Here is a 7,469-nt window from a genome sequence, read left to right as displayed (position 1 = left end):
AGGAGTAGGGTTGGGCAGCAGTGAAGGGTTCATGGTCACAAAGTCCAGATAGTGATTGTGAGTTTGAGTTTGTACCGACCTGGATGACTGCCCAGAATGGACACTGATTGACATTCAGCAGCCGCGTCTCCAAGGTCTAACAGCTCAGGACGACGACCCATTGCTCAGTTTCTGGTGCTCAGCACTGACTGTGGTGTTGAAGACTTGGAGGCTTGGGAAATAACCGATAGTTTCCTGTCATTATGTCATGAGTGCCCCAGAGCAGCTGTCACTGAGCAGATCAGTGTGACCATCAGGAAATTTGCATGGCAGCAACTGCAGTGAGTGCTAAGGTGAAGCGGACCTCGGTGACATCTCTGATGAAATGTGTGTGGCAAGACTTGTGCCACCAAGTTTGAGCATGTTAGAAATGTAACTGAAGGTTCAAACTTACAGGGGCCTGGGTGGACATGCGCCTATGTGAACAGAACTGGATGTGATGAGGGTTTGTAGTCACAATGTTTTTTTGACTGGAGCAGGACCAGAGCAATAGCACAGAGGGTAGGGCATTTGCCTTGCACGTGGCCGACCTGGGTTCGATTCCTCTGTCCCTCTCAGAGAGCCTGGCGAGCTACTGAGAGTATACCGCCCTCACGTCAGAGCCTGGCAAGCTACCTGTGGTGTATTCGTTATGCCAGAAACAGTAATAACAAGTCTCACAATGGAGACGGTACTGGTGCGTGTTCGAGCAAATTGACGAACAATGGGAGGACAGTGCTACAGTATGTTTTTTTTGACTGTCTGTGCTAAGTCTGAAACCGCGGGATAATCTGGGTTGCTCTATTACTTACTGTTGCGCAAGGGGAGCTTTGAATCAAGCTGCAAGGTTTTGAGCAGCAAATACCAGGACTGGCAGCAGCTAAATACCGGTTCATCCATCCTTGACAAATGACCTGGTTTTCTTTTCTTTTATAATTTTTTTTTTTTTGGGTCACACCCGGTGATGCTCAGGGGTTACTCCTGGCTCTGCACTCAGGAATCACTCCTGGCAGTGCTCGGGGGACCATACGGGATGCTGGAAATCGAACCCGGATCGGCCATGTGAAAGGCAAACGCCCTATCCGCTGTACAGATCCTCTTTTTTTAATTTTTAAAATGAAAAAAACTAACTTTTTGGAGGCAAAGGCACACATTTCCTCACTGATTTTTCTGGGAGCTCAGGTGAGCGTGGTCTCAGGCAGGGCCAAGGAATTTACTGCTAAGTAGATGAAAGTCACAGGTACCCTACTCTTCTGGCTGAAAAATCTGAGGCCTCCTCAGAAAGGGGGCGGGCCACAAATTGTCGAAGTTCTATGGATCCTGGAGCTCCTGAAACACACAGCAGTACATGTGTTGTACCACACCTCCAAATTCCATAATACTGATCGCGTAGTGACCAGGAGCACTGCACATTGGAGTGTGAGTAGCATAGAGGCCCATTAAGCTCAACAAGCAAAAACAGCACAGTAGGCAACAAGCAGGTCAGGAAATCTTCAATGACTTTAACCTCATTGTGAGATCTAACAATTTCCCCAAACTTTCTTTTACTGAACTTAAAAAAAAAAAATTCCACTTACAATTTTTTTTTGGTAATAAGCAATATGAAACAGTTTTATGCCTGACAAGGGGTGGATGGAAAACTGTCGTGGTAGAAAGCAGGTCACACTGGTGGTGAGATTGGTGCTGGCACCTTGAACGCCCAAAACAAAACTGTTTTGGGGCTGGAGTGATAGCACAGCGGGGAGGGCGTCTGCCTTACATGCGGCCAACCCGGGTTTGATTTCCAGCATCCCATATGGTCCCCTGAGCACCGCCAGGGGTGATTCCTGAGTGCAGAGCCAGGAGTAACCCCTGTGCATCGCTGGGTGTGACCCCAAAAGCAAAACAAACAAACAAAAAACCAAAACTGTTTTATGAACAACTTTGTAGCCAGTGTTTAAAGTTAGAAAAAAACCCAAAAGAGCATATTTGAACCCATTCTGAAAATAAAAATCTAAATAAGAAACAAAGAGCTATATATTTTCAGGCATATAAACATTGAATGCATAATTACCGACCAATATTATAAGAAATATTCTTTAATCAGAAGAAAAGTGAGAAACTGATACCAGAAGGAAGTTTGAATCTAAACAAAAAAAGGAACACCAGAAAAATATAATCATTTGGCTAAAGGAAATTACTTTTCTTTTTCTTGTTTTTGGTTTTGGGCCACACCCAGTGTTGCTCAGGGGTTACTCTCAGCTCTGCACTCGGGAATTACTTCTGGTGGTACTCAGGGGGCCATTTGGGATGTCGGCGTTAGAACACAGTCGAGCTGGGTACAAAGCAAGCACCCTATCAGTTGTATGATTGCTCTGGAACAATTTTTTCTGTTTTTAAGGCTTTCTAAGAGATCATTGTAAAGAAAGTAACAGTGTGTTGTGAATTTTATCGATTATATAAGTTTTTATTCTTGTTTTTTGGGCCACACTTAACAGTGTCAAGCAAGTCCTAGCCCTCTGCTTATGGATGCTTCCTGACAAAACTCAGGGGTCATATGGTGCTGGGGATTGTACCCTGCCCAGCTGCGTATGAAACAAATGCTTGATGTTCCTCTCCATCAACGTGCACCAGGAGAATCTCAACACCATCAGGTGCTGCCTCCTACTCAGCTTCAACCCTGACTCCCAGGAGTTGGAGTTCCACTACTAGTGAGTTGGGAGACCCCGCGGCGGGGGGTGGGGGGTTGAGTGGGTGCTTCAACTGTGTGTGGCTGGTGACAGAGTAGCTGCTGAGACACCGTGATTGTTCAGCCTCAGAGTAAAAGTTCTGACGCAGCCTAAAAAAATATTAAAACAAATGCTTTACCTACTGTGCTATTTGGCCTCCCATTTATATAAGATAAGATATGCAAATACTCACCAAAACCTGGGAAGGAGGAAATGGGAAGACAAAAACTGTTGGAAGATTCTTTTTTTTTTTTTTTTTGCTTTTTGGGTCACACCCGGTGATGGATGCCCATGCCCAGGGGTAACTCCTGGCTCTGCACTCAGGAATTACCCTTGGCGGTGCTCAGGGGACCATATGGGATGTTGGGAATCGAACCCAGGTCGACCGAGTGCAAGGCAAACGCCCTACCCGCTGTGCTATCACTCCAGCCCCAAGATTCTTATATTATTACAAATAGACTAATGAAGTAAACGTGTACTTTTTTCTCTTAAGGATCTTAGTGGTATTACTTAAAAATGAACTTGATAATTTAAACATATAGTTAACTCTTGAATGATATAGGGCTTTTTCAGTGGAAAATCTTTATGTAACTTTTAATTTCCCCCAAACTTGTAATAACTTGTGTTGACTAGAAATCTCAGTTATTAAAATAGTTAATTATTAACTGTTAATCAAACTTAATCAGTTATTAACTGTTAACTGTTTGTGATTAAACACTAATCAACACATATGTTGTATATATACTATATTCTTTTTTGTTTGTTTGTTTTTGGGTCACACCCAGCGATGCACAGGAGTTACTCCTGGCTCTGCACTCAGGAATTACTCCTGGCGGTGCTCAGGGAACCATATGGGATACTGGGAATTGAACCCGGGTCAACTGTGTGCAAGGCAAATGCTCTACCCGCTGTGCTATCCCTCCAGCCCCGTATACTATATTCTTTTCCCCCTTCCCTTACCTCATTGTTGTAATGAAGGAGCGCCATACACACACTTGGTTGTGGGACCTGCTAGGGGGCCCTACTACTTTTTCGGTGCTTCATAGCACATATAGTTGTGATATTTACACGTGTCTGGTAGTAGCTCTTGCCATGGATTTCTGTGGTACTCATAAAAATGCTTACTGAGAGTCATACTATTGGCTATGGTACTTGCACATCTTTTTGTTGTGATATTTGCTGGGGGTTACACACTTTAGTTGGTATGTTTGTACTGAAGATCACACACTATTGTGGTACTGGGGCTTCCAGACAGTGGAGCCACAGGGACCAAAGTCAGGGCATGGACATGTGGATGGTAATTGGAAATGTATTTAGAGCCTCACAATTGTAAGTCACACATATTTGCTTCTAAGTTATCCCCTGAGTCTGAGTTTGTATTTTTTTTTTTATGATTTTGTATTCTTACAATAAAGTAAGCAAGAGGGGAAATTTTTTACATAAAAGTAGTGGGAAATGAGGCCAGAGTGATGGTATAGTGTGGTGAGGCATTTGCCTTGCATGCAACTGACCTGGGTTTGACTCCCAGCACTCCATATTGTCCCCCTCACCTGCCAGAAGTGAATCCTGAGCACAGAGCGAAGAGTAAGTCCTTAGCAGCATTGGGTGTGGCCTCTAAAGCAAACAAAACAATCAAGGGAAAGAGAAAATATTTATTGTACTACATGTATTTATAAACAGTCTAAGTTTACGCCATCTATTTATAAGGAAATATGAAGAGAAGTGGACCTGTGCAATTCCAACCACATTAGTGAAGGGATAACTGTATATGAAGCAGAAGAAGAACTAACAACTTAATGGAACAGATGAACTAGAATCATAAAAAAATCAACCTAGAGGAAAATGAAGCAAACATCTCGCAGAAAAAGTAAAGAAACAAAAAGTTGATAAGTGTAAGTCCATGTTTACTACAAATAATTGAAATACCTCAGTTATGTATGTTAATGAAAATAAAACATATCTTCCTATGGATGGAAAAAAACTAGTTTTAGAGGTTAAAATTTGGGGTATAAGAAGGGAGCAGTTAACAGTCCTACTGAGAAGCTTTCAGTTGACAAAATACTTTCAACAAAAGAAAAATTGCATTTGAAGTCATGAAAGAAGCCAAAGCATTTGTAATTTGGTAATCTCCAAGATCTGGCTGAGCAAGGAAAATATTATATTTGAACTTTGAGATCCATACCTGAGGCAGGAAATGTTCTGGGTGTATGTGAGAAAATGCATATCAATAGATAACAATTCATCATTGGGTAGCTTCCAGGCCTGGCTCAGTTCTTATAGCCACCTGTCAGGGAGGTATTAGCAAGGCACGTGAATATATCAACTACAAATATTCTACATTAAAAAAAAAAACTTGGGCTAGAGCAATAGCACAGCGGGTAGGGCGTTTGCCTTGCACTCGGCCGACCCGGGTTCGATTCCCAGCATCCCTTATGGTCCCCTGAGCACCGCCAGGGGTGGTTCCTGAGTGCAGAGCCAGGAGTAACCCCTGTGCATCGCCAGGTGTGACCCAAAAAGAAAAAAAAAACAAAAAACAAAAAAACTTACTCTTTTTGAGGGTCACACACAGCATTGCTCAGGTTTTAGTCCTGGATCTGTGTTTAGGGATCACTCCTGGTTGTTCTCAGGAGACCCTATGGTGCTGGGAATCAAATTTGGTCAGCTGCAAGCAAGGCAAGCTCTTTGCCTACTTGCTGTACAATATCTCTAGTCCCTACTGTATAGAGATGCAGGTCACAAGAAAGAGGGTGCAAAGCATAAGAGAATAATCATGGGGGCTGGAGCGATAGCACAGCGGGGAGGGTGTTTGCCTTGCATGCGACCAACCCGGGTTCGATTCCCAGCATCCCATAGGGTCCCCCGAGCACCACCAGGAGTAATTCCTGAGTGCATGAGCCAGGAGTAACCCCTTGCATCGCCGGGTGTGACCCAAAAAGCAAAAAGAGAAAAAAAAAGAGAGTAATCATAAGAGAATTGGAATGGCCATGTTAATATTTAGACAAAGAAATTTCAGAACAAGAGATATTATCAGGGACAAAGAAGGCCATAGTTTAACTTCAGTATTTTCATTGTGTAGCATTGATTTTTCATATTATGGAGTCTCAGGGCTTTCACTTCATCTCTCTCTATGCAAATGCCATTGTTTCTACCAACAAAATTCCTTAGGTCACCCTATCACCATAAAGACCTTTCTCTGCATCCCCTTAGTTTTTGCATTTGGTAACCACCATAGTTTTTTTCCCCCACATTAAAAAATTGTTATTATTTTTTATTTTTATTTATTTATTTATTTTTGCTTTTTTGGGTCACACCCAGGGATGCACAGGGGTTATTCCTGGCTCTGCACTCAGGAATTACTCCTGGCGGTGCTCAGGGGATCATATGGGGTGCTGGGATTTGAACCTGGGTTGGCCGCATGCAAGGCAAACACTCTACCCCCTGTGCTATTGCTCCAGCCCCCACATTTTTTAAAAAATTGAATCACTGTGAAATACAGTTACAAAGCTTTCATGTTTGAGTTTCAGTTATACAATGATCAAACACTGATCCCTCTACCAGTGCACATTTTTCACCACCAATGTCCCCAGTATCCACCCCCTTCCTCCTAACCCTCCCCCTGCCTCTATGGCAGTCAATTTTCCCCATACTTTCTTTCTACTTTGGGGCATTATGGTTTGCAATATAGATTCTGAGAGGCTATCATATTTGGTCCTTTATCTACTTTCAGCACACATCTCCCATCCTGAATGGTTCCTCCAACCATCTTTGACTTAGTGATCCCTTCTATATTCCAGCTGCCTTCTTCCCCCTGCTCATGAGACAGGCTTCCAACTATGGAGCAACATTCCTGGCCATGTGCCTACTGTCCCTGGGTGTCAGTCTTATATTATGACACTTTATTATCCACAATGAGAATGAGATCCAACTTGTTATTGGATTTTGCATATGAATACACCATAGGAAGCTTGCAAGGCTGTCCCATGTGGGCAGGAAACTCTCAGAAGATTGCCAGCTTCTCCCAGAGGGAGAAGTAGGCTAAAAACATTGTGCAACATTGTTAGGAGGGCCGAATTGATAGGCTTCTAAGATCTCAGGGAAAGGATGAAATGAGATGTTACTGAGCCTGCCTGAGAAATCGGTGATTAACGGGATTTCGTGATATTTCACAAATGAGTGCAGGCATTCTATGTCTATCCCTCTCTTTCTGACTCATTTCACTTAGCATGATACTCCCCATGACCATCCACTTATAAGCGAATTTCATGATTTCATCTTTCCTAAATGCTGTATAGTATTCCATTATTTAGATGTTCCAAACTTTCTTTAACCAGTCGTCTGTTCTCGGGCACTTGGGTTGTTTCCAGATTCTGGCTACTGTGAACAGTGCTGCAATGAACATACACCACCATAGTTTTTATGAATTTAGAAGTTAATTTTGTTGTTTCCTGTTTGGCAATAAATTGAAGGTTGAATTAGGGGCCTGTTGAAGATTTGATACCACATGATCAGCTATAAGCCTGGTGATGTTTGACTGAGACACCTGATCTTTTGCATTATAGATGGGATCTGAGCTGTCTGGTTCCACAGTGAAGTCCCATCATATACTTTGGTATATGACTGCCCCAGCTCCGAACTTGAGCAATCTTCCTGTTTTATATGGTGCAGCATTTCAGAGACTCAAATATTTCCCAGGAAAAAAACTCTTTTCAGTACTAGATTAGGCTACTGCTGTGTTGTAGAGTA

At 42.8% G+C, this 7,469-nt stretch overlaps 1 non-coding gene across 1 annotated transcript; it reads left to right on the top strand.

The window, feature by feature from the left end:
- The first annotated feature begins 2,760 nt into the window (after positions 1–2,760).
- Positions 2,761–2,840, top strand: LOC129403107 (small nucleolar RNA U105B). The gene has a single exon (XR_008629080.1). It is a non-coding gene; the product is annotated as a small nucleolar RNA U105B (small nucleolar RNA).
- Positions 2,841–7,469: the final 4,629 nt, after the last annotated feature.

Source organism: Sorex araneus, chromosome 2 (genome assembly GCF_027595985.1).
Source record: "Sorex araneus isolate mSorAra2 chromosome 2, mSorAra2.pri, whole genome shotgun sequence".
NCBI classification, from domain to species: Eukaryota; Metazoa; Chordata; class Mammalia; order Eulipotyphla; family Soricidae; genus Sorex; species Sorex araneus.
This window is presented reverse-complemented; position numbering and strand designations above follow the sequence as displayed.